This window comes from Rhinolophus ferrumequinum, chromosome 4 (genome assembly GCF_004115265.2).
Source record: "Rhinolophus ferrumequinum isolate MPI-CBG mRhiFer1 chromosome 4, mRhiFer1_v1.p, whole genome shotgun sequence".
NCBI classification, from domain to species: Eukaryota; Metazoa; Chordata; class Mammalia; order Chiroptera; family Rhinolophidae; genus Rhinolophus; species Rhinolophus ferrumequinum.
The window spans coordinates 30,230,545-30,254,812 of NC_046287.1; positions in this window are offsets into that span (position 1 = coordinate 30,230,545).

Below are 24,268 nucleotides of genomic sequence, written 5' to 3' on the forward strand. Positions count from 1 at the left end.
TAATATTGGATATTTGTAAATTATAACCAAGCATAAATTCAAACTATTATGATAGCTAGAGAAATCTCCGTTTTTGCATTTATTAGTTTTTCTGAGGAAACCATATTTTAAAACTTCCAATTATGTGATCTTCAGAGGCTAAATATTTCCTCCCCTCATAATGCTTTCTTCTTGCCTAACCTCAATATTTTAGCTCTGAAGTGAAGTTAAAAAAAAAAAAATCTGCTCATGCCATTTCAGCACTAGAGGGAGTGGAATTACTTTTATCCTCAGCTGTGGTTACTTGTCCTTCTCCACATTCATCCCTTCTCCAAAGCCGTTCAGTCCCCAAGGGCCTATCTGCCATTGATCTATCCAATGACCCCTAGAACCAGAGTGGAGACATTTGGCCCCAGGGTTCCCTTGACATATACTCAGAGAGTGCCATTCAATGGCCTTGTTGAGGGGTGTCTATTCCAATAGTGAAGCACAGGAGTGTTATAGATACCAGGGACATTGAGCTCATTGCCACTGCCGTTTGTACCTTTGTCACTCCATTCTGGGCGGAACACTTCTCTTCACACATGTCTTTCCCATAAAAAGAATACTGCTCTTTCTAAGCCTCTTTTACCCCCAAGAACCACTCTGTTCTTTCAATTTGCGAACCATTTCCTAAAACCATTTAGGGCAGATTTCCTGGCGCCTGGGGCAGAGTGTATTTGCCAAGGACTATCCCACCAAACCCGGGAGAGAACTTGGGAAACTTGACTCCTCTTATCGCAGAGGGGCTCCTTGTAGGCCCGGGTATTTATTGGTGGATGGACCTCACCTGTCCTTTCTGTTCAAGAGTGTTAATCTCAGCGACGCTTGTATTCTTAGGGATCACAGTGATTATCCATTCTATGAATTTTGCTCATCAAATTTTCCAGAAACTTTAGGAGTCTTAATGCAAACAGAACACGTGAAGGTCTGACCTGATGTCTTTCTCTGGTCAAGGTGGACACCCAGAATACACCCCACACCTGTCCTTTCCTACATAAATTTTTAATTAATCACACTTTATCTTTATATTGCTACTGGCTGGCATTTTATTCTTGAACAATCTGCATTTACTAACTCTTAAACCCAACAGAATTAGCTGTTCAAAACAGCCATCAAGACCTGGTGCCTTTTGGCCTCCGTGGCCCTTGTTATGCACCTTGAGGATACTACCGTGTTTCCCCAAAAATAAGACCTAGCCAGACAATAAGCTCTAATACGTCTTTTGGAGCAAAACTTAATATAAGACCTGGTATATTATTATATTAGATTGTATTGTAGTATAGTATAGTATAGTGTAGTATAGTATAGTATAGTATTAAAGACCCGGTCTTATATTATAGTAAACTAAGACTGGGTCTTATATTAAGTGTTGCTGCAAAAGACGAATTAGAGCTGATTGTCCGGCGAGGTCTTATTTTCGGGGAAACACGGTAGCTGCTGCCTAAGTAGGAGCTTACCAAACACATTTGAAAGAGAGTTGTGATTGGACTGCATCCTTGTATCATGGCCTAAAACTATTTTTGGTCAGACTTTTCAATCCTAAATCCATCTTGTGGTTGAGGGGTTTGGCAATCATGCTTTCCAAAAATATTGGAACATCAGGAAGACGGCCCTGAAACTAGTGCAGATGTCAGCACCTTCATTTATAAGAACTCACACTGCCGTCATGGAAAACATGCTAATGCCAGAAAGAGGGAGGAGAGATTAAAGGAGCTCTAGAAGCAACAAGTTGGAGCTGGATTTCCTAGTGGTAGTGCGTGCATGCACACATAGAAGGATGTAAAAACATTTGTCAATTTTTTTTAAAAAATCCAGTAGAGGAACATTTTATCCGTTTGTCAGACCTGTGAGCTCTGCTGCCTCCATTGCATTAGCTTTTTGTTCATTTTTAAGTGACTGAAATGATGAAAACAATTTCCTTGTGAAGTCTCGCCAAAAAGCATCAGGGGAAACAGTATCTGTTCGTGTACTGGATCAGAGTTCACATTCTGACAGAGTATTTTCATGTCAAAACGAGTATCTCCATGGTTATGAAGTCCTTTTCTTGTCAGCTATTAAATTGCTACCAAAGACTGCAGGTTGGATGTGGGATTTTTTGTTTGTTGGTTTTTTGATTTTCGTTTTTTAAATTTCTTCTATTGAAAGAACGTAAAGTAGAGAAAACAAAAGAAGATGTTTGTTTATACATAAATTCTAATATGATACTAAGAAAATGATGCATTGTGTGATCACATAAGCAAAGTTTCTCCATGAAGGCTTAATCTGGTTCTGGGAATACTTCTGAGAGTTTTTATATCCATTTTTGTGAAGCCTAAAGAGGCTTCAGTGTCACACCGCACCCCAAGAGGTCTGTAAAGTTGTTAAAATATTAAGAAAGACATAATTGTTAAAAGACTAGTTCTTAAAGGAAATCCCTGTGGAATATGAAAAATCTCGTAAGGCTACAAGGCGACAGTGTTACCCTGAGGACTGATGTGGCTCAGTTCATTTAGCAAATACCATAAACAGCTTTATTATGGGAATTGGGTGAAGAAATCTTTCATTAATAGGAAATATTTGGCTCTACACTGCAAATAAAGTGATGTTTACATAATTGGTTAAGATCTTTCAGAGATTCAATATCCTTCTGCTCAGTCTCAACATGAGTAATATATTAAATACATGATTTTGAAAAAAACATAAAATTCCGTTTTAGGTAATGGTGATTTCTCTTTTTCAGTTGTACCCTTTTGTTGTTCTCTGAATTCATTCAATGTCCTTAAGGAAAATGATTCAAATTCCCACTCTGTGCTGATGTGTTATAGATACTCTTTGGTAGTGGACTTTGATGGAAAGAAATATGTTCCAATTCTGAATCTCCAAATTCATAAAGAAGAATCTGTGCTAGATTCCCAATGGTGTGAACAGAAGGAACATTTGAAACACACAAACAATTAGTATGGGCTTTGATTCCAAATCCCAGTGAAACCCTGAATCTGCTGATCTAGCCTGGGCCACATGTAAGACGTTAGACTTCCATTGCTGTTTCTAGTTTATACCTAGAATTTGAGCCAGTCCAACCAGCCTGCTTTATCACCTTCCCCTCAGGACCACCCTGGTATTTATCAATTAAAACTCCACCTGCTTCTTTGGCTCAGCTCAGAATCTTCTTTTCCTGGAAAGTGTGTTCCCGTGGAATAGAATAGAAATGGTGGTGAGCTAAGGTGTGACCAAGAAGTATGGAGCAATCTCTAGATTAGAGTTAGATTAGTTAGTTTGATTAATTAGAGAGTGCAGCCAAGAGCCTCTAAATCTAGGAGAAGACAATCTAATTTAATTCTGAGTATCCATGAGCATTGGAGTTAGCCTTTGGTGTGTCAAGACGGGGTGGAGAATCAAAGATACATGGATTTGGCCAAGGCTTTCTTCTCTTCCCTTGGTTCCTTGGACCCTGCTGGCTTCTTCTGAATCTATATGGGAGCCAAGATTTTTATCCTGTGAGCCAGAAGAGTAAGAAGATGATTTTGAAAAGTGAATCTAGAAGTTATTTGAGTGACAGATCAGAGGGGAGCAGGCTGGAGCCAGAGCAATCAAGGTCATAATGTATTCTATGTGAGAGACCAAGAAGATCAGCACAAGGGAAGAGAGTTGTTAAAGGAACTATAATGGAAAAATGACTGTCAAGATGCAGTGGGAAGGTTCCCAAACAGGTAGAGAGGGGCTTTTATTTTCTGAGCTTATCAAATGTCATGAAAGAAAAGTGTGTAGGATAGGAATGCAGTAAACCAAATATCCAATGTTGGAAAGATTTCAAAGTAAAGTGAAAGATGGTGGTAAGAGGTAGAATAATGCAAAATGTAAGGAGTTTGCTGATGCCTGTTGTGCTCTCCTTAAAACCCCAATTAAGACAAGCATTAATTTTACATTACACAGCACTAACTCTTCACTTTGTACACGTTTTGATGAAGTCCTTCCTGTAACATACTATCTTTAAATTATGCATTAGGGAGCTCTGCTTCCGCCTGCAGTAGTCGCTTTTCCTTAGCGGTTTCTACCATCTGAAATGGTGGCTCCCTAGCACATAAAAGCAAATGATCGTTATCGTCAATCCCCTGGCTTCATTATTATTTCACAGGATGGACTGCAGAAGACAAAGTATAAATACCCCTTTCTTACTATTCATTACCAGTCACATTTTCTCATATTCAGTTTCATTCTTCCCTTCCAAGAAATCTAAATAGGAGGAGATATTGATTTTGGAAATGTGTTTCTTAATGGTTTAATGGTGAAATAAATAGCAAATTATACTATGAAATGTACGCGTAACTTTCAGTGTACATTTTATGTCCTTTGGATAAAAAGATCTGTGCTTTGTCATATCTTTAGAGAAACATATCAGGAGACGGGTATTTTGTGTTTAGCAGGGGAAAAAATAGTTTCACCACTTTTCTCTGTGCCTAGAATGAATAAAACATCTAAGATTTCTTGCTCTGCAAGCCCTTTTACAGTGTAGCAGAATCAAGAGGGGAAAATTCACCTGCAATTTTGATATACAACCTGACAAGACACAGACTACAACTCACCAAAAAATTCTGATTGAAAGATTTATCTCCTGGAAGAAATCCATGCAGATAAAGTGGCTAGATAAAGCAGGATGGAATAGCACACAGTTCAAACTAGTTCTTACATTTTTCATGTAATGGCATTCTTTTGTTCTTTGTATTAAATATTCTACATAGTCAGTCTCACTCTCTATATTAATTGATGGAATTAAAGCAAGCTAGATATTATGTGCACATGCGTCATTTCTGATTGGCCCAGTCTGAAAGCTTACTGGGGGATGAAAAAAAATCATCACACACACAATGCTTTCTTTCTGGGCAGTCTGAGGAACACAAGACTGGAAACAGAAATGGGAATGTGTTCTGAAAATCACAGCCTTGAATCGGCAAGCTATCATTTTCAGAAGTGAAAGCACAGTACGACTCAGTGTGAGGACACTACCCCTTGTTTAACCTCATATGAAAAGCACATCGAATCCAAACCTTTATATTGGAGATCTCAGTAGTCACAGACAGCGCTGCGGATGGTGTGATTTTCCCTGTAGGCAAGTGTGGAAGAAAAGCCTGATTTTTGTGTGCAGTCTTTGCCTGCTAACAGGGTCAGCCTCAGGGGGCAGTCACTCAGGGCAGCTCAGTCTTTTTGCCTTATAATGGCAGGGCATAAAGCCTTTTTTTTTTTTTTTTAAATTTAAATTGCAGTCTTACTTTTCAGGGCTGATTTGTTTATATTTATGGACTTGAATAACTCATGACTTTGGGATGGCAGGGTATTTGTTCTTATTCTATTTTATTCTTGGAATTAGGTCTCCCTTGCCCCTATACACACACAGTTTAATAACATGAACCATTAACTAAACTTAATGCTATGAGATAAAGCTCTAACTTCCATTATAAATGCTGAATAAATTCCTCTGGCCTTAGTTCTCTGAGACAGAATCTCTTTGCATATGTCATACACTCACTTGGTTTTTCTCTCATGGTCTTTCAGTGTTTACTTGGTTCTACCTTTCGGCTGTGTCTCAATTAGTTTGATTAGTTCTGTCAAAATTGTGCTTCAGAAAAGCCTAACTAAAATGAGTGAAGCCAGATATACATAGACATTTTGATTAATTTTCCCTTTTAAACCACTTTTGAATTTTAAAATGCTTCCTGTGGAACAGAGTTAAATCTTTGCCCTCTACTGCATCGTTTGAAACAGGATTAACTGAATTACAATCAAGTGTCTCTTGCAATTCCACCGAGGGACTCCATGTTGTTGAAATTGTTAATGTTTTGATTTCTGTTTTTTTTATACCACAAAATTTCTGCTAGTTAGATATGGTTAATTTACCCATATGTTAGTTTTTGAAATTTTTGAATATTATGGATTTTAAAGTTGGGTATTTTGGCTTCTTCTAAAACATGGAAGGGGTAGCATCAATGGTTTAGTGGTTCTTAATTAAATCCAACTTATCTATTTTCTTATGGATAATGCTTTTGTGTCCTGCTTAAAAGATCTTTGCCTCTTCTGAGCTCATGAATATATTCTCTCATATTGTTTTCCAGAAAATGTATTGTTTTACTTTTTATAGAGAAAGAAATCTGTTCCATCTGGAATTGATTTTTGTGTATGACATAAGATAGTGAGGTGGGATTCAAGTTCACTTTTTTTCCCCTCTTTGTGGATATCCATTTACATAGCACCATTTATTGGGGAGAAAAAAGGCAAAGAAATTATCATTTTGACTGCTTGTGATAACTTTGTCATCAATGAAGTATTTGTATATATGTAGATTTGTTTCTGAAATATTTTGCTCAGTAAATTTATTGTCTACCCTTTAATCAATAATAAACTTAATCACAATTGCTATAAATAAGTTTTAATATTCGGTATGGTAGGTATCTCAACTTTGTTTTCCTTCTTCCAAGTCATCATGGTTATTCTAACATTTTCACATTGATTTAAATCAGCTTCTCAATCTCCACAAAAATACCTGTTAGATTTTTATTAGGAATATATGGAATTTATAGATCAATCTGGGGAGAAATGACTTTCCTGTACTATTGTCATTTAATTCATGGGCATAGTATATACTGTATTGATTTAGGTCTCATAGTATATACTGTATTGATTTAGGTCTTTTGCAATTTCTTTCAATAATGTTTTATAGTTTTCTCTCTTAGACACTGTTGTTAGCTATAATCCTAGATACTTAATTTTTTGATGTTACTGTAAATAACATTGTATTGATCTTTATTTTCTAATTATTTGTTGGTATTTTATAAGCATATACTTTAGTTTTGTGTATTGACTTTGTATCTACTGACTTTGGTAAATTTATTTATTGATTCTAATAGTTTATCTTTTGGATTTTCCATGTATATTCTTATTCCTCTTCTTCAATTGGTATATCTTTTATTTCTTTTTCTTGCCTTATTACATTGACAGGACTTCCAGGAGAATGTTAAGTGGAAATGGCAATTGAGCTATCCTTCTCCTGAAATGGCAATGGAGCTATCCTTCTCAGATATCCTGAGATATCTTTATCTCAGGAAGAAACTTTCTATTATTTCATCAGGTATGATGTTTGCTATAAATTTTCTTTGAAGATACTCTTTATCATATGAAGATATTTCCTTCTATTTCTATTTGTTGTTGTTTTGTTTCAATCAGAAATACTTATAAAAGTATGTATGTATGTATGTATGTATGTATATATGTATGTATTGCATTTATTGAAATGATTACATGTTTTTTCCTTTACTCCTGATCGTGTAGTAAATTACAGTAATTGAAGTTTGAGTGGTAAATCATTCTTGATTTACCCCATTTTTGTGGGGGTGTATTATGCTTTTCCATATTTTGGGTTCAACTTGCTACTATTTTATTTAGTATGTTTGTGTCTCTATTCACAAAGATTAAGAAAGATTAATCTATAATTTGCCTTTTTTATATCTTTGTAGTTATTGCTGTCAAGATTATGATGTCCTCATAACATGAGTTGGGAAATATTCCACTTATATCTAAACTCTAAAAAAGTTTGTGTAGGAGTGAATTATTTCTAAAGTATTTAGAATGATTCTCTTTTAAAGCATCTGGGCCCAGAGTTTTCTTTATAGGAGGGTTTTTAATTTCAAAATCAATTTTTTATAGATAATAGCATGATTCAGATTTTCTATTTCTTTATTTGAATCATTTTTAATATGTTGTGGTTTTTTTCAAGGAATTTATTTATCTTATTTATGAAATTAATCAATATGAAGTTGTTCATGGCTGCATATTACTATATTTTAATGTGTGTCATGATGTTCCCTTTTTATTGCTAATATTAATAATTTGTTCCTACCATTTCCTTTCTCCCTAGTTTTTTGATTAATATTGCTGAGGACTTATAAATTATATTAGCTTTGCAAAAAAACAAATTTTGCCTTTTGTATTTTCCCAGTTGAGTCTGTGTTTTTTATTTCATTAGTTCCACTCTTTTTTTTTTAAATTGCTATTTCTTTTCTTTCTCTATATTTATGTTTAATTTATTCTTTCTTCTTGATTTTTTTAATTGAATGCTTAGATTACTGACTTTTAGCTTTTTTCTCCCTCTTCTAGTAAATGTATTTAAGGCTTTAAAATTTCCCTTTTAAGCACTACGCTTTCTACATTTTACACATGTCACTCATTTCCAAATATTTCTTCATTTCCTCAATTAAAGCATTTGATTTTTATCACTACAGTGCAGTGAGAGCACTAGAAACCCTATGCCACTGTTTTTGTTTTGTTTCCATGCTCTGTGCCCCAAATCAGCCAATTCTCCAAGGGCTTGTGGGGTTCAGCTCAAAGTATCTCCCTTCTCTCTAGAATACTGGCTGAATCCTCAAGGATTCTGGATCTAGATTCCTCAAGTCCTGATTGCATTGGTTTTTTTCTGGAATGTTCAAACAGTTCTTTTCTCCCTTTCTTTTTTCCTTCCTTCCTTCCTTCCTTCTTTCCTTCCTTCCTTCCTTCCTTCCTTCCTTCCTTCCTTCCTTCCTTCCTTCCTTCCTTCCTTCCTTCCTTCCTTCCTTTCTTCACAGATTTTGTAGTTGTTCTTGTCAGAGGATGAGTGTGATCCAATCTACTCCCTCATAGCTGAAATCAATTCACTCCAGCCCCTGGGCTCCGGCTCAGATGTTACAAGTAAAGTGAATTTTACTTCTGTATCTGTTACAGGACATATTTCTTGAAATTATATCTAGAAAATGGGAATCAAGAAATACTAAGCTTATTTTTGAAAATATTTAGTTTAAAAATTAGATTAGTCATACTGTTTCCCTTTTCTTTGTGTGTTTTAATACAACATTTTGTGTGTGTGTGTGTGTTATTTTAGTGTCTGATTTTATCACTTACACAATTGTAATTTTTATTGAAGGATTACTATGGCAAAAACTAGTTGTTTGTTTGTTTGCTTGTTTGTTTGTTTGTTTCTGGCCAACGGGCATCATCAAACACTAATAATTTTTGTATTTCATCAGACTTGTGTATCCTTTTTGAGTGTATTAGTATGGGAATTGCTGTGGCACCAATGATGCTTGAGAACTCCTACTAATGAGGTTAACACTTCCATGGGATGTTCTCTGAGTCATAGCTATAGGTCAGCACTTTCAAGTGGTTCTCATTTGTTACATTGTAAATCTTTTCTCACTGGTGTAAACATTTCTGAGTGCTTTTGGTGGCTCACTAGCATCATCTTTCTCTAGAAAGAACGATCCCTAACAATTTTTAGAATTTTGGTGATACTTTTGGGAGTCTCTCAATCATAAAACAGGTGTTTTATTAATCATGTAGAAATGAGTGGCTTATGATGTGTTCTCTCAGCTCTAGGTTTTCTTTGTGATTATTTCTTTAATTCATTAACTAGAAAACAGAACTTTTTGTGCCAAGGTTTTATGCTCTCACTGAGACACAGCATGCAGGTATTTTCGCTTTCTAGCCAGCCGGCAGTAAATTCTGTCTCTTAAATTGTATCAAATGACTTCTGCCTTATCCAGCTTTGCAGCATGGCCCCTGCCAGGAGGCTCTGGACTCAAGACTGTGATTGTCTGAGTGCCTTCTCCTAACCCACACTTATGTCCAGGTGACCTCAGGTTATGCTGAACATCAAGGGCAGCCTTGAAAGAGAAAAGACACACAAAGGTAATACCTTGAAATTTGAAAGGTAGAAGGAGGGAGAGAGTCAGGCTGTTCTACCAGCTTGGCTTGGGGCTGCTTATATGTATATTCACAGTACAAAGTAATAAAACTTGTTCAGCAGGTCACTCAGGAAAATCGTATCCTCTAGCCACACCAAACAGCTTTAGGTCTTTCTTAGGTGATATCAGCACCACTTTCATTCTGGAAGACTGAATCCCTAGACCAGCTGTGTCCCTCCCCATCATCTTTCATCCAGGTGGAGCTATGAATGGAAGACCACCACATGAGCAGTATGTACCCAGGATGATTAAGCATAGCTGTATAGAGAAGTCTTATGAACTGAAGATAGACATAGCCTAGAGAAACGCCTGCACTGCATAGCTTCAATGATTGCACCATTTTGTTCTCTAGAATATTTATTTTCTATTTGAAACAGATCCAATAGAGAGTACATTCATTGCTCCAAAAGCCTTTACATCCTTATCACTACCCAAGCCAAAAGCAAAACTGTTGATAGTGGCACAGGGGAACTGAGAAAGTTAGATCGTCAGGATGGAGAGAGGAGAAAAAACATTATTAGAAAAACACAAGTAGTATCTTTGGGCTTAGTCTCTTTGGGCTGCCACAACAAAATACCATAGACAGGCCGACTTAAACAACAGAAATTCATTTCTCCCAGTTCTGGAGGTTGGGAAGTCCAAGCAAGATCAAGTTGCCAGCAGTTTCGGTGTCTGGTGGGAGACCCACTTCCTGATTCACACATAGTTGTCTTCTCTCTGTGTCCTCACGTGGTGGAAGGGAAGAGAGAGGTCTCTGGTTCTCTTTTATAAGGGCACTCATCCCATTCAGGAGGATTCTATTCCCACCTCCTAATATCATCACATTGGGGGTTTCAGCTTTTAAGATATGATTTTGGGGAGACACAAATATTCAGTCCATAGAAGGTAGGCTTTGTTGAACTGTATTTGGAAGAGAAATGATGCCTTAGCAAGGTCATAGTAATAACAGTGTGAAAACTGGATCAAAGAAGCCAATGGATAATGGCATCTGACTAGGACATGGCTAGAGCAAAAAAATAAAGGAGGGGCTGCTGCATTTTATTACCTCTCTATTGGTTTCCAACATTTCTAAGCGTTGGGACGCTTGCTTATGAAGCAATGCTGGAATAGCTTGGATTTATTTGCAGGAACAGCAACACACATTTAGAAAATGCATGGTGCCTCTCGTATAGTTGGTATTTGTCAAATATCTGTTTACTTTATAGTTCCCTAAACAAATTAGCCAATGAAGGCTCTAGCTCCAACTCCTTCTTCCCCTGACCACATAAATGGTGGTCAATTTCTTTATTTGTAAAATAAGGTAAGTAAACTAAGTATTTCTCAAGGTCCTGATAGCTTTGATAGTTGAGGCTCTGCTTTTGTAAAGCCTGAGGTTTTCTGACTTCTCATCCAGTTTAAATATTAGCATACCAGTCCTCAGTGATATTCCAGGTGACTTAAAGACACTTCTGTTTATTCCAACTATGATAGAAATGGCCATGTGCTGTACATCAACCTTCATTTTCTCCAAATGAATTGCCAGTACCTGAAAGCTAGAGATCACAATTGCCTTTTGGCGTATCATGTGATAACTGATATCACAGCAGTGCCAGCCAATTCAAGAGAAAGATGATGCTGGTTACTTGTTTTAGGAGGGCAATTCAGGTACAGGCAGGGCAGACTTTGCTGTATTCAAGTGAAGCTTGCTAATGAAGGGCAACTCACAAAGCCTGGTGCCAACTGTGTTCTTTTGGCAGGTCACCAATGTCACTCCGATCTCAGCTTAGCAATTATAGATGCTAATTACTCTGAAGTTTATCAATCTACCTGAAGGCAAAAGCAATCATCTGATGAGTCGGATTATCACTCATGTCAAGCATCCTTAATGAGTTTTCAGCCATCAGAATAAATATGTAGCTCAGTAGAGAGGAAAGGAACTTGTATTCAGAGTCAAAAACCCGGGTCCTAGGATTTCATCATTCATTGCCCAGCATTCTTAGGGGAAATGGTTGATCATCTCTGAGCCCTTTTCCACATCTAAACTTTGGAATAATCCCTAAGCAGCCCTATTTTATAAGATTGTTAAAAGATCCAGAGAGAACATCTAATTCACCTTCTAGTTTTATAAGTAAGAAAACAGAGACCCGAAGAATTTCATTAACTTAAGATATGTCTCCAAGTTTGCAGAATGGGAAATTCAGTGTGTTTTCCATTAGGTAATATGAACTCTATTCTGAAGTCCAAAGGAGATAATGTCTATGAAAGTTGTAATATAGAAACTTTAATATATTATGTTATATTGAATATTTGAATAGTATATTGACAAAGAAGGGTTGTAATGACATCTTTATTTTCCAAAGGAGAAAGCTAAGGCATAGGGAAATCAAAAGATTAGTTGGAATCAGCTATGAGGGATAGAAGCCAGGTTTTTTTAATATACCTATTCCTTCTCCATGAGAATGTACTGTAAGGGAATATTATTTCAATAAGGACTACATTTACTAGTCACTAAGTGGCAGTATAGAATAATGGAAAGGGCACAAGCGCTGGAGGCAGGCAAACCTGGGTTCCAAACCTAGCTGTATCATTGTGGATCAATATTTAACCTCCCGATTATGAGATTCCTCAGGTAAAAAGTGGAGATATAGCTAATTAATAATAATACTATTGAATAGTTATGGAGCATTTATCATGTTACTGATTATAGTGTTACTGTTATTTTTTAATAGTTTTAAATTTCTTAGGTCTGCAGAACAGGATTTTTGTGAAAACTGTTGTGAGAAGATGAAATATACGTAGCACATGTTGCAATTTTTAATCCTCTTAAACTCTGTAAGTAAGTTTTTTACTCAGGCTGATGACAAAATATATGCTGTAACAAATGAATCTTTTAGTCTTTCCACTATAACCTAAATGGAGAAATATGGGGATGGTAAGGGAAAAGTAATAAAATTGGTTGTTTCATACCTATCACAATTTGAAGGCATATTATTGATTTTTAGTGTTTTTCCAAGCATTAATGACAATAATGCTCGGGTCTGCCATTGTGATCATCTCTATCCAACATGAAAGAAATAACATTTTTTGCCTGTTTGTTTTTAAATGTGTGTTGTTTATGTTTGTCTGCAACTGAGCAAAAATATTTTTCCTTCAAGAACTATCTTCTAATTAAAATATAGGCAAACTCTATCCATTACATAAGCACATGTCATTCTATTCTTGTAATTTTATCTGGTAAAAAACATAATGAGAAGAAACTAATTTTGCAGGAGTTTTTCCTAAAGAAATAATATCCTATAATCAAAATCAAAATTGACTTTCCAATTAGAAAAGGAATTTAGGTCAAGAATGTGAACGAGCAGTTTCAAAATACAACTATATATATGGTTTAGAATGAATATTAAAAACAAACTCTCTTTGCTGCCCTGTTAACCAGGTCTTTTTTTTTTTTTTTTTTTTAAGCAGTTTCTATAAATTCTTACCTTGTTGCCAAAGAGTGATTTGAAGTTCAAAAGCAATTGGAGAATAGAGCTATTATTTCTGTGACTTTTCATTCATTCTGGGCCTATGGTGACTGAACATCTTTCTTTCCAGAAGCTCAGAGACATTGTTTACTGAACTGCTATGCTAATTTGTACTTTGGAACAAAGCTTGAGCTAGTACTTACTTCAGAGATGGTGGAAATGAATGGGGTAGAAGCAATGATACCCAGATCTTGCAGTTTTGGAACTTGTCAAAACCTCTTAAATCTATAGCTGTAGTTATTGCCTCTCTCCTGGATTCTAAATATATTAACCATGCATAATATATTCACCTAGAAGTCCCAGAGTCACCTCAAATTCAACTCATCCCATATGTACTCATAATATTCTCGTCCAAATCTGCTACTCCTTTGGTATCCCACATCTTGATTAATGATTTACTGTCTACCCAGATGTGAAAGCCAGAAACTTGACCATGATGTTTGGTTCTTCTTTTCATTCAGCAGTTATATACAATGAATCTTTCCTGACCATCAATTCTACTTCCAAAATGTCTTTGAATCTGCTCATTCCTGCAGCCGTTATCCTCATTTTCTCTCTCCTGGATTATTGTCATAGCTTCCTAATGGGTCTGCCCATCTCCAGGGTAACCACTTTCCAATCCACCCACTGAACTGCTGCCAGAGTGTGCTTTCTGAATAACAAATCTAATCTTGTCGTTCACACAATTAAAATCCTCCAGTGGATCTCAGCCACTTACAGCATGAAAATTCAAACTCCTAAGCATAGACTGCAAAGACTGGTTTTGATCTGGCTCCTATGTCTTTCATCTGCAACCCAAGACTATCCTCCCTGAACTTCTCCGAGTTTGGCCTCATGTAATGCTCTTTTGGGTTGTTATGGCTTTTCACATGCAGTTTCCAGGCCTGGAACAGCCTTTCTTTTTTATACCCCTAAATACCTACTCATAGTTCAGGTGGCACCTGTTCTGGGCAGCTTTTCCTTTGCCCCTCTATGGGTATTCTGAATAACAATCTCATAGACATCCTTATAGCAGTTTTTACTTTGTTATGTTTTAATTCATCATTTCTATATTAGTTTCCCCCTCCTTTCTGTGGATTCATTTGAACATTCTTTGTATTCTCAGCATCTATCAGAACACTTGGCAGTAGAGTAGGAACTCAATACATGTTTGCTGAATATGAATGAATACCAAGGCAGCTGGCTTCAGTCAAAGCTCAGTAACCCTGGGCACGCAAGTTAATGTCCTTTGAGACTTTGTCCTCATTTGCAGCAGCAGGGATGACAAAACCTATCTTCCTGTGCTGCTCTGAGAATTAAATAAGCCATCAACATACTCTGCATACAGTAAATTTATATACTCACATAAAGTATATAACTATATCAACTACAATATCATATAATTATTGTGACCCAATTCCTAAAAACGGATTCATTATTAGTTTGGTGCAAAAGTAATTGCGTTTTTTCCAATTGTTTTGAACCTTTTAAACCGCAATTACGTTTGCACCAACCTAATAATGCACGTGACACGAAGGGCACGTCACAAAACAGCCACGGCCTTCCTTTCATGCCCATCTCCTTTGCTTTATTTCCTCCCTCTGTTAATGCACATGCACTTTCTATTACTGCACATGCACTTTCTGTTACAACAACCACATCTGGTGTCCCAAATTTGCTGTCCACTTTCACACCTGCCTGATTTTGCTCATGCTGTTGCCTTGGTCGGAATGCCCTTTTGCTCTGCTCTTCTGCTGAGTTTTATCCTCAAAAGTCTGACTCCAGCACTCGATACTCTGCCACGCCTTTCCCGTCTCCGCTCAGGCAGGACTGATCACACTCTTCCCTTGGCTCCCTGAACACTGGTGTATACCTCTCTTATGACTTGTACCACTGTATATAGTTTTTATTTATGTGTTCATTTTTTCCACGCTCCATTGTGAACTCCTTGAGGTGTTATCTCATTTTCCTAGGACTGTTATTACTATTTCCCTGTGATTACCCCTTGCAAAGTGTGTCTCACTCCAGTTCCCAAACCAAGACCTTATAATAACTCTCCTTTGCATGATTTTGATCATTGCCAAATCCTAATTGTTTTTGGCTCTCAAAGAGGTACTGAAAAAATAGACAGTTGGTAAAGCAAATCTAATCGAAGTCAGACATTTAACTGGTGGGATCATGAGTCATGAAGAGACTATGCTATAGAATAAATGAACTTTATTTTGTGTAACCTAAATCAGGAGTTTTCTCCCTTGAACTCTGAGCATGTGATAGGGGAAAAAAGGAAATAAATATCAATATGAGCCAAAAAAGGTATTAACATAAAAATACCTTTTAGATTCATAAACTGAATCATACAAATTTCTCTTTAAAGATGTTGCTATCTATTATGTTAATGTATGTGCAATATCTCAGAACAAATGAACATGTATCTGTCTGAAAATAGAATAGCTGCATTTAGCTATTCATCGCACTGTCCTGCTGCTAAGGGCTCTACCAATGGACCTAGACAAAGATTAGCAGTGGGGAGATGCAGTGGTAAGGCCTGAATCAAGAAGAAAAACGATGCAACAATAAAGGCTATTAGAGATCTCAGTCTCTAGAGTAAAATGATTTGTCTCTCCTCGTCATCCACAAGTAAATGATAGAAAACATCTTCCACCCAGATCTATAATCCATCCTTTAATGTTCAATTAAGAGGATTTTCTTTGAGAAATGACTTTAATCTTTAATATCACGTGGCAGATGTCTTATAATAATTACGACAGTTCATCTTTTATGTAAGATTCACAATCACGTTGAATTTATATATGTCTGTATGAAGCCATAAAATCAATCGATTTAACAACCTTTTTGTGTATAATAACTGATCTTTTAAAACTGATTTTGTAGGTCAAGTAGCTAATACAAATGTTTATTTAAAAAAGAATCCCACTCTCTAACCAATCGGTATGCAATTATAAGTGTCTTTGAACTCCAATTCCTAAAATAAATAATAAATTTTGGAGGGGTGAATGTGCCAGATAAAATTAAACAATACAGGAAATAAACTTTCATCTTAATAAAAATAAAATTTCAGAATTTAAATGATATGTTATTTGCCCCTGGATATGTTTATTAAAGAGCAATGTCCATGATGTATCAGCTAGTGAGGACAAGTTTGATGTAATTTGGTAATGCTACGTGTTGATTTTCCAAGCCCTTACCTTCGTGAATAATAAAGAACCTAGAGGATTCTATATGTGGAACCAAAAAGTAGCCCAGAATTCACTAATATTTATGTTCTTGATAAGATTAGTTTTCAATTTATGCATAGATTCATTGGATTGATAGCCAAATAGGAAGAGACAGGATGTCAGCCCTTCATACCTTAACTCTCTGGGAATCCTGTGGAGGGTGGGGTGGGGTATGAGGTATAGATGAGCTGCTCACATATAAACACATATAATCCACCCACTGCTCCAAGGCCCCTCTTTCCTGGCTCCTGCTCTCACTGCCTGTGTGTAGCTTTCCCTCTGCCTCATTATCTGATATTCCTCTGAGGTCTCTCTCTGAACTTCTGCCACAGCCAGACCCATCCAGGCATCATTCTTCACTCCACGTTGTTATTGTTCTTGCCTTTTGGGGTATAGTCTGCTTAATCGTGTGATAAGCAGGATAATGAACCCCCCTCAAAGATATCCATGATTAGATCTTATGAATTAGGTCCCAGAACCTATGAATATGTTACGTTACATGGCAAAAGGAAATTTAGGTTGTGGAACAAATTAAGATTGCTAATTAATTGACCTGAAAATAAGGAGAATCTTCTGGATTATCCTGGTGGGCCTAATGTAATTACAAGGCTTCTGAAATGGAAGAGGGAGGCAAAAGAGGAGGTCAGAGGGAGCAGTGTAAGGAGGACTTGACCTACCTTTGCTGGCTTCAGAAGGAATGTGATGGCCTCAAGAAGCTGGAAAAGGTAACAGATATTTGCTAGAGTTTTCAGCAGGAGGTGCTGACACCTTGATTTTAGCCCAGTGAGATTCATGTCAGACTTCTGACCTACGGAACTGTAAAATTATAGATTGTTTGTTATTTTAAGCCACCAAGTTTGTGGTAATTTGTTACAGCAGCCATAGCAATATAATACAGCACCCCTATGATGATAACCTGTCTGTCCACAGCCTTGGGAAATGGGATTTTATTTTATAAACATCCTTCTTCCATCTGGGGCCCAGATATTCCAGACTGGTGTAGAGAGCGCTGAGCGGGGAATTAGTCACGTGCTATCTCACTTGTACCTGAAACTACTGCTCCCTTTCCTATGTTGGCTAAGATGAGGTGTCGGGCCCTACCTTCCAGATTTGACATGGTGCTTTTTCCATGTAAGAGATCCACGGTCTTTTAGTGAAGTGTGGCTCCTGCTCCCCACCTCCACTCCTTTATGAGACAAGTCTGCATGTATCAAGCATTAATGGTGAACAGGTTCCGTGCTTTTTCCCATGATGTTTTGGAGCTCCAGGGAAATCAGGCATGTAGCCAGACCACTGTGTCTGTGAATCACCACACATTGTGTGATGGCTGAAGAGTTTCCGAAGTATTCTGGACCAAAGAAACAGTTGGATATGCTTGAGCATTGCTCCATATGCTGTCCTAATTCAGCTCTAGCATAGCCAGTATGCTCTGTGACATAAAATTAAATATCACATGGCCCCTGTCCTCAAGAATCTTAGGTACCTATTGGAGATATATACACAATGTGATCTTTCTGGCAGTAGATATTTAGCTGGTGTGCACTGGTACTGCTGCATGGCTGGATCTGTTTTGATTGGCCAAGGCTGCTGCCATATTGGCTGTTACGTGTTTTGGATGTGGGGGAACAATGAAACTGAGGGTGGAAATGGAAGCCTGTTGGGAGGGAAGAATCAGAACCTGGAAGGATTAATAAGAGCTGCTAAGCAGCTGAAAGCGAATTCCAGAGCATGGGCAAAGGTCAAGATTCAAATAATCCTTTGCTGTGTGCGGAGAGTATTAAGTAGTCCAAAGTAACGAGGGTGCTAAGTAAGTGCCCAGGGGAGCCAGAGCTAGATAATTGTGCCTACAGTAATTGGGTTACAATTTTTTTTCAATTACAGCTTATTGGGGTGACAGCTGTTAGTAAAGTTACATAGATTTCAGGTGTATAATTCTGTATTACATCATCTATAAATCTCATTGTGTGTTCACTACCCAGAGTCAGTTCTCCTTCCATCACCATATATTTGATCCTCTTTACCCTCATCTCCCACCCCCCTCCTTACCCTCTGGTAACCACTAAACTATTGACTGTGGGGTTAGAATTTTTTTAAAGGTGGTCTGTGTAACAATTTGATTAACATATTTTTTGTTGTTGAAATGCATGTCTTCAGTTACATTTATTTCCCCCTCAAAGGCTGCTCATTTTGGTGCCCTCTGAATTATTCCCTCACGTGGCTTGAACTATTATTGATTTTTTAAATGGCTTTTTAATTTTATTTTTGCTTTATAAAATTTTAAATTCATTGCTTAACTATTTATTTCTTCTTTGTGCTGTTTGTAATGGTTGAAAGCACAACCTAAATATCCATCAGTAGCAGGAAGTATAATGACTACTTAGGAGCATGGTTAGTCTGTGTGCAAAAATCGCACGTCTGGACATAGACACAACACGGTCTTGAAGTTGAATTTAGCGTCTCTCAGTTCCTATTTTTGCATTTATAAAATAACGTTCACAATACCTGCCTCACAGAATTATTGCGAATTAAAACAGACAATTAAAACTACAGTGTGCCACAATGCCCAGTACACAGTAAGCTCTCATTCATTAAAAGGTAGGCTTTTTTCATCATTAGTTTCTTCTAGTTTTTCCTTATTCAAAAAAAAGTGATGAATTATTATTGCAAAGAAACAAAACAACAATAGGGTAAACATAAAGAATACAATAATCCCTCCCATTCTAAGATAGCTGCCATTAATATCTTACTGAATATTTTCTACATCCTTTTATGATTATTATATAGTCTTACGTACTACTGATTTGTTTTGCAAAATGAGACAATACCATGTCTGCTACTTTAAAACCTACTGCAAATAATTTAAGCAAACCACCATTTGATGAACATTTATGCTATTTCTAGTTTTTGCTATATGGCACTGCAAAACAAACAAAATGAATTATAAATTAAAACGCGCTGATGGTTCTAAAAATTGACACAAAACTTTAATACACACAAAGAGTAGCAAACTAATGCACAATTGGCCAATGTCTTTAAAAACAAAAAGCCACGAACAAACCCATTTGGTCATTATTTAAACTTAATTTCATGTGGATCTGCTTTCTTTCCATTAAAATGTTCTTAGAAATATTTTATTTAGTTAAATCGCTTTTGGCTAAGTCATATGCTACTAGGGCAAATGTGAAACTTTGGTGGTATGAAGAGGTGATGGCATGAAGGGCTTGCATGCCTTTGATTAAAGAACTTGACTGTGGAAGATGGAGAACCTTCAAAGGGGCTGAGGAGGGTCCATGTCATTTTTAGACCTTGACAAAACTGAGACTTGGAAAGAGTTACTCAGGTATCAAAATCATCTGCAGATGGGGTAAGGTCTGTGAGTTAAACCAAAAGTTCAAGTTGCCTTGAATCCTTTCTGGACAAGGTTAAGTAAGACATAAATAAGTATTAACTAGTCCAAATGGATCATGTCTCTTTTCTGCCCTGTAGGAATTCTTTTTTTGTTGTTGTAAAATGTGTTACCCTAATAAACTCTGGGTACCTGTTGTCCGCATTAGTATTCTGAAGATGAAGGGCAAAAATAAATGAGCTGTTACTCTATTTATGAACTGGATTGACTGCAACAGGAAATGGTTAATGCCTCATGGCTGCAGGGAAGCACTTTATCTCCAGTGACATGTCTAAGAGTTACTGTCCAAAGCAGACCCTTTCTCAGGCTGGTTCCTGCCTCCACTTCTATTGCATCTGAAACAGGGAACTCTGCAGAATGTTTCAGACTTGCTTAGTGGTTTTGTAAATTTTGCTTCAATGTCATCCTTGAAATATACATATATTTTTAAACTATCCAGGATCTTTTAAAAACCACGACTCCCTGGTGACATGTCTGACTGACCAACATTTGGGCCACAGTGGCACAAGAAAATTGTCAGTAATCAGTGCTGTGAATACACACGCCTACCTGATTCATCCACTGGGCTCAGCTTGGTACCAGTGCTTTTGTTTTACATTCATTAAAATTCCTATCAGGACACAAAATGCTGAACATCACCCAAAACAAAACCAAACAAAACCAACCAACCAAAAAAGAAAAAAAAGAAAGCTTAGGAGCAGATACAGCAACGTTGGTTGATGAAGAAACAAAAATATTTATATATTGCTTACTCTTCGTTTGCTCATTGGTGATTTTTTTAATTTGAAGCTTTGTGGCAGTTATAAAACCCCAAATATATTGGTTTTTTGCTTATTCAATTCTCTATTTGCCTCATGAAGATAAACTGAAAAAGAAAACAAAAATGAACGGAAGATATTTAGTCTCACACTCATTCTAAATGTTCAAATATTGTGGGATATCCTGTCTTTCACCTCATATTTTAGTCATTAAACCTTTTAAAAATATAATTTTGCTGTGTGCAAGTTTAGAAAGCTTATAGGGGCTCAAATAGGTATTTTGTTTCTATAAATAAAAAAACCTCTACCAATCATGTTACACAAACATGGAAGTAATTTGATTTATTTTCAAAAAACACAAATGCAAATTAATTCAAATTTTAGGAAATGAAATTATATCTTAAGGGAAAAACATAAACTATTACAAGATAGAATCATCATTTGATATAAGCTATTGAGTTTTATTTTATTTTTTATTGAATATATATGCATTCACCGGTTTTACATTTTCTTGTAGTAGGGCGTAAAGAGATACAGGTTGAATAGGTCATGTGTTATGCATTTTTTTAAAACAGATATTGTGTTAAACTGGAGAAACAACCACTTTCAGCAAATGGAGCAGAAGCTCTGTTTGTCTCCATAAGGCTTGTTCTCCCTCTCTCCTGTGATAATAGAAAGACTGATTTGGGGTTTGGCACATAGCCAATGGAGGCAACACTACATTTCCCAAACTCCCTTGCCAGAAGTGGCCCTGTGACAAGTTTTGGATATGTCTGTTCAACTTCCAGAATATATCTTCCTCCTTCCCTTCCTCCTCTCTTCTGCTTAGAGGTGCGTGTGATGGCTGGCTATTCATTTTCAGTGGTGGGGATAAGAAAATATTCTAGTGATGGTGGCATGGAAAACTAGAAGCAACATGTACCCCAGATCTGACTATGGAATCACCATTTCATCCCTGAATTACCTCAATCCAGATTTTTATGCAAAAAAAAAAAAAAAGAAAAGAAAAGAATATTCATTGTATTTAAGATCTCTATTATGAGCAGACAAATATAAACCCAAATGAATACAGAATTTGATGCCTGAAAGTAGAGTGTTGGCTTAACAAAACCTAAAATGTAGTTGTTAATGGCTCAGACAGTAGAAGCTGAAAATCTAAGAACTCTTGTTATGCTGTGGCAAAACATTTGATGAAACAGTCACTATCATATCTTGGAAAGCAGACCACATGCTATGGCCACAGTATTAAGTGGAAATGGTGGGGGGAAAATAGTTATCTTATGTTTGTTACTTCTTGCTGCTTTAGCAGTCAGCAAAAGAGATAAGCTCAGGTGTGAGCTAATCAGGCTGGTTGCCGATTGCACCCTGCAATATAAGTTGACCAGGCGTGTAGCAATCTTACATTAGTAAATTAATACTAACTATACATACACGGTGCTTACTATGTGCCAGACACCATTTTAGTGCTCTATATATTTTAAGTAACTTAATCTTCAAACAACACAATGAAATAGATACTGTTTTTAGCCCTATTTTTATAGACGAGGATCAAAGAGGTTAAGTGACTTGCCAGTTGTACATCTTTAAAGTGAGGTTCCTACTGAAGCGAGGAATCTTTAAAGTTTGAAGTAGGAGGCGTAGGTCCAAAGTCTGTATTCCTAATGGCTGCATTAAATGGTAATTTGGGCCTTATGGGATTGAAAAAGCTCATTGCTTTTGTACCCCAGACTGAAGCCGTTCTAAGACTGAAAAGGGGCAGACTTAGCATAAGATAAGACCGGGCCTCTGAGTCTTTCCCAAGCACCTGCAGTTAAGAGGTCTGCCTCTGCCAGACAATGGGAGCCAGCTCAGTGGCCAAGATCAGATGAAGAGTGTTGTCTCTTACCCCAGCTCTTTGTTTCAAATGGCTTTAAGGGAGCCAGCCTGAAACATGAGAAAAGGGGGATGGGCAGAGCCCAGAGGCAGTAAGTAAAAGACCTGTGTGTCTTCACTCTTAAAAACTGTGACTCTACAAGTTTTTATCTGTGGTTATTAACATGTAGAACTGACCAGAAGCTGGAAGTCTATTTGGTTTTTTGAAACAATTATATTGCTAAGAAAACAAAATCCTGTTCAAACCCGAAGCATTGCTTGGCCTTCAAACCAGTACCAGAGAGGGGCAGACTACAAGAGCCTTGCGAATCCAAAAGGACACCCTCTCCAATGTCCACTTCAGATGCATCATGGAGGACAGTGGACAAGGAAGTTCCACTAAGAGGGGCTTTCAGATGGGATAACCTAGGGGCCTGTTCTGACAGAAGGGAGTCATCATGTTTCCTGGCCAACAACACATAACTTCCAAGATGGTTCCGTTTTCCATTCTCCTGTGGCATCCTGCTACCGACAACCTTTACTACTGGTAAAGTTTTTCTGTACTGATATTAATAAATTTTGGCTATTTCCCCCACCCCCCGCCCCGGTGTTTTTTCATGGAAGAAGTATAAGTATCTGTAATAACTTTTCATAAATATGAAGACAATTTTGAAGTCTCTGCTCAATACATCTCCTCCTCTATGCTGTAACATTTCTCCTGAGTAGCTATTTAAGACCCTTCTAAATTTTTTTTCCTCTACGAATGACACTTTACAATGATGTCACTTTTGTAAAAAAACAGTGATTCCCAACTCACTAGCGGAGATCAATAAGGGCTGAAGGTAATGCTACATAAGGTTCTATGCAAATCAGGAATTATTTTAATCTCTCACTTTGACATGTCAAAGATGAGAATGAGGTTCCAGAATAAACAGTAAAGCAACATTTATACAACCCAAGAGGAGAAGAAAATATGGCACATTTCCAGTAATTCCAGACTGTGTAGGAAGACAAAATATAATCGGTGGAGAGAAGATTGACTTGTAGATTAGAAATGCTTTTATGTAGCTTTGAGTTCTGATTGAACTTGTTCCTTCTGAACTCCAAGACATGCCTTTATATCGGGATAATGTTCTTATTTATTTAATTTGTATAATATGTCCCAGAGCCTCAAGAAATATGTGGAGGCATTATCAATGCAAATGAAGAGTCAGCTCTAAGCAGTGATGCTTTGGGGAAGGATATCCATCCAGATGTAAGTTTGTTGGAAGGAAAGTAGAGTGGGTGTCAGTGTCAGTTATCCACAAGTGAACTCGTGGCTCTGGCAGATGAATATAATACCAAGAATTGTCTAATAAATAGTTGTTCTCACTGAGGAAGGAGGATTCCCAGGTTCTCTTGTTAACATCTAGTCTCCAGTGAAAGATAAGAACACCGAATGATTTGGAGAAAGCCAAAAAAACAGATTGGCCACAAGAAGAGGGAGAAGAGCAGCTTGCACCCAGAAGGGACAATGTAGGAGATATGCTATAGGAACAGAGCCTTCCTCTGGCCCGCGGGTGGTATACAAACATTGGATTGTTGCCGGGGCTGGCAGCAGATGGTGGTGTGTCCTCTGCCAACACGTGTCCTTATCCTTAATGGTGTCCAGAATTCTTGATGAACAGTTGGGTAAATTTCCTAGGTTTCTGGGTGGAGACGCGTATCGATAAAACTGTGACACCCTTGAAAGATAATATGGCTTCAGTTAACAGAGGTATCTGTGACAGGG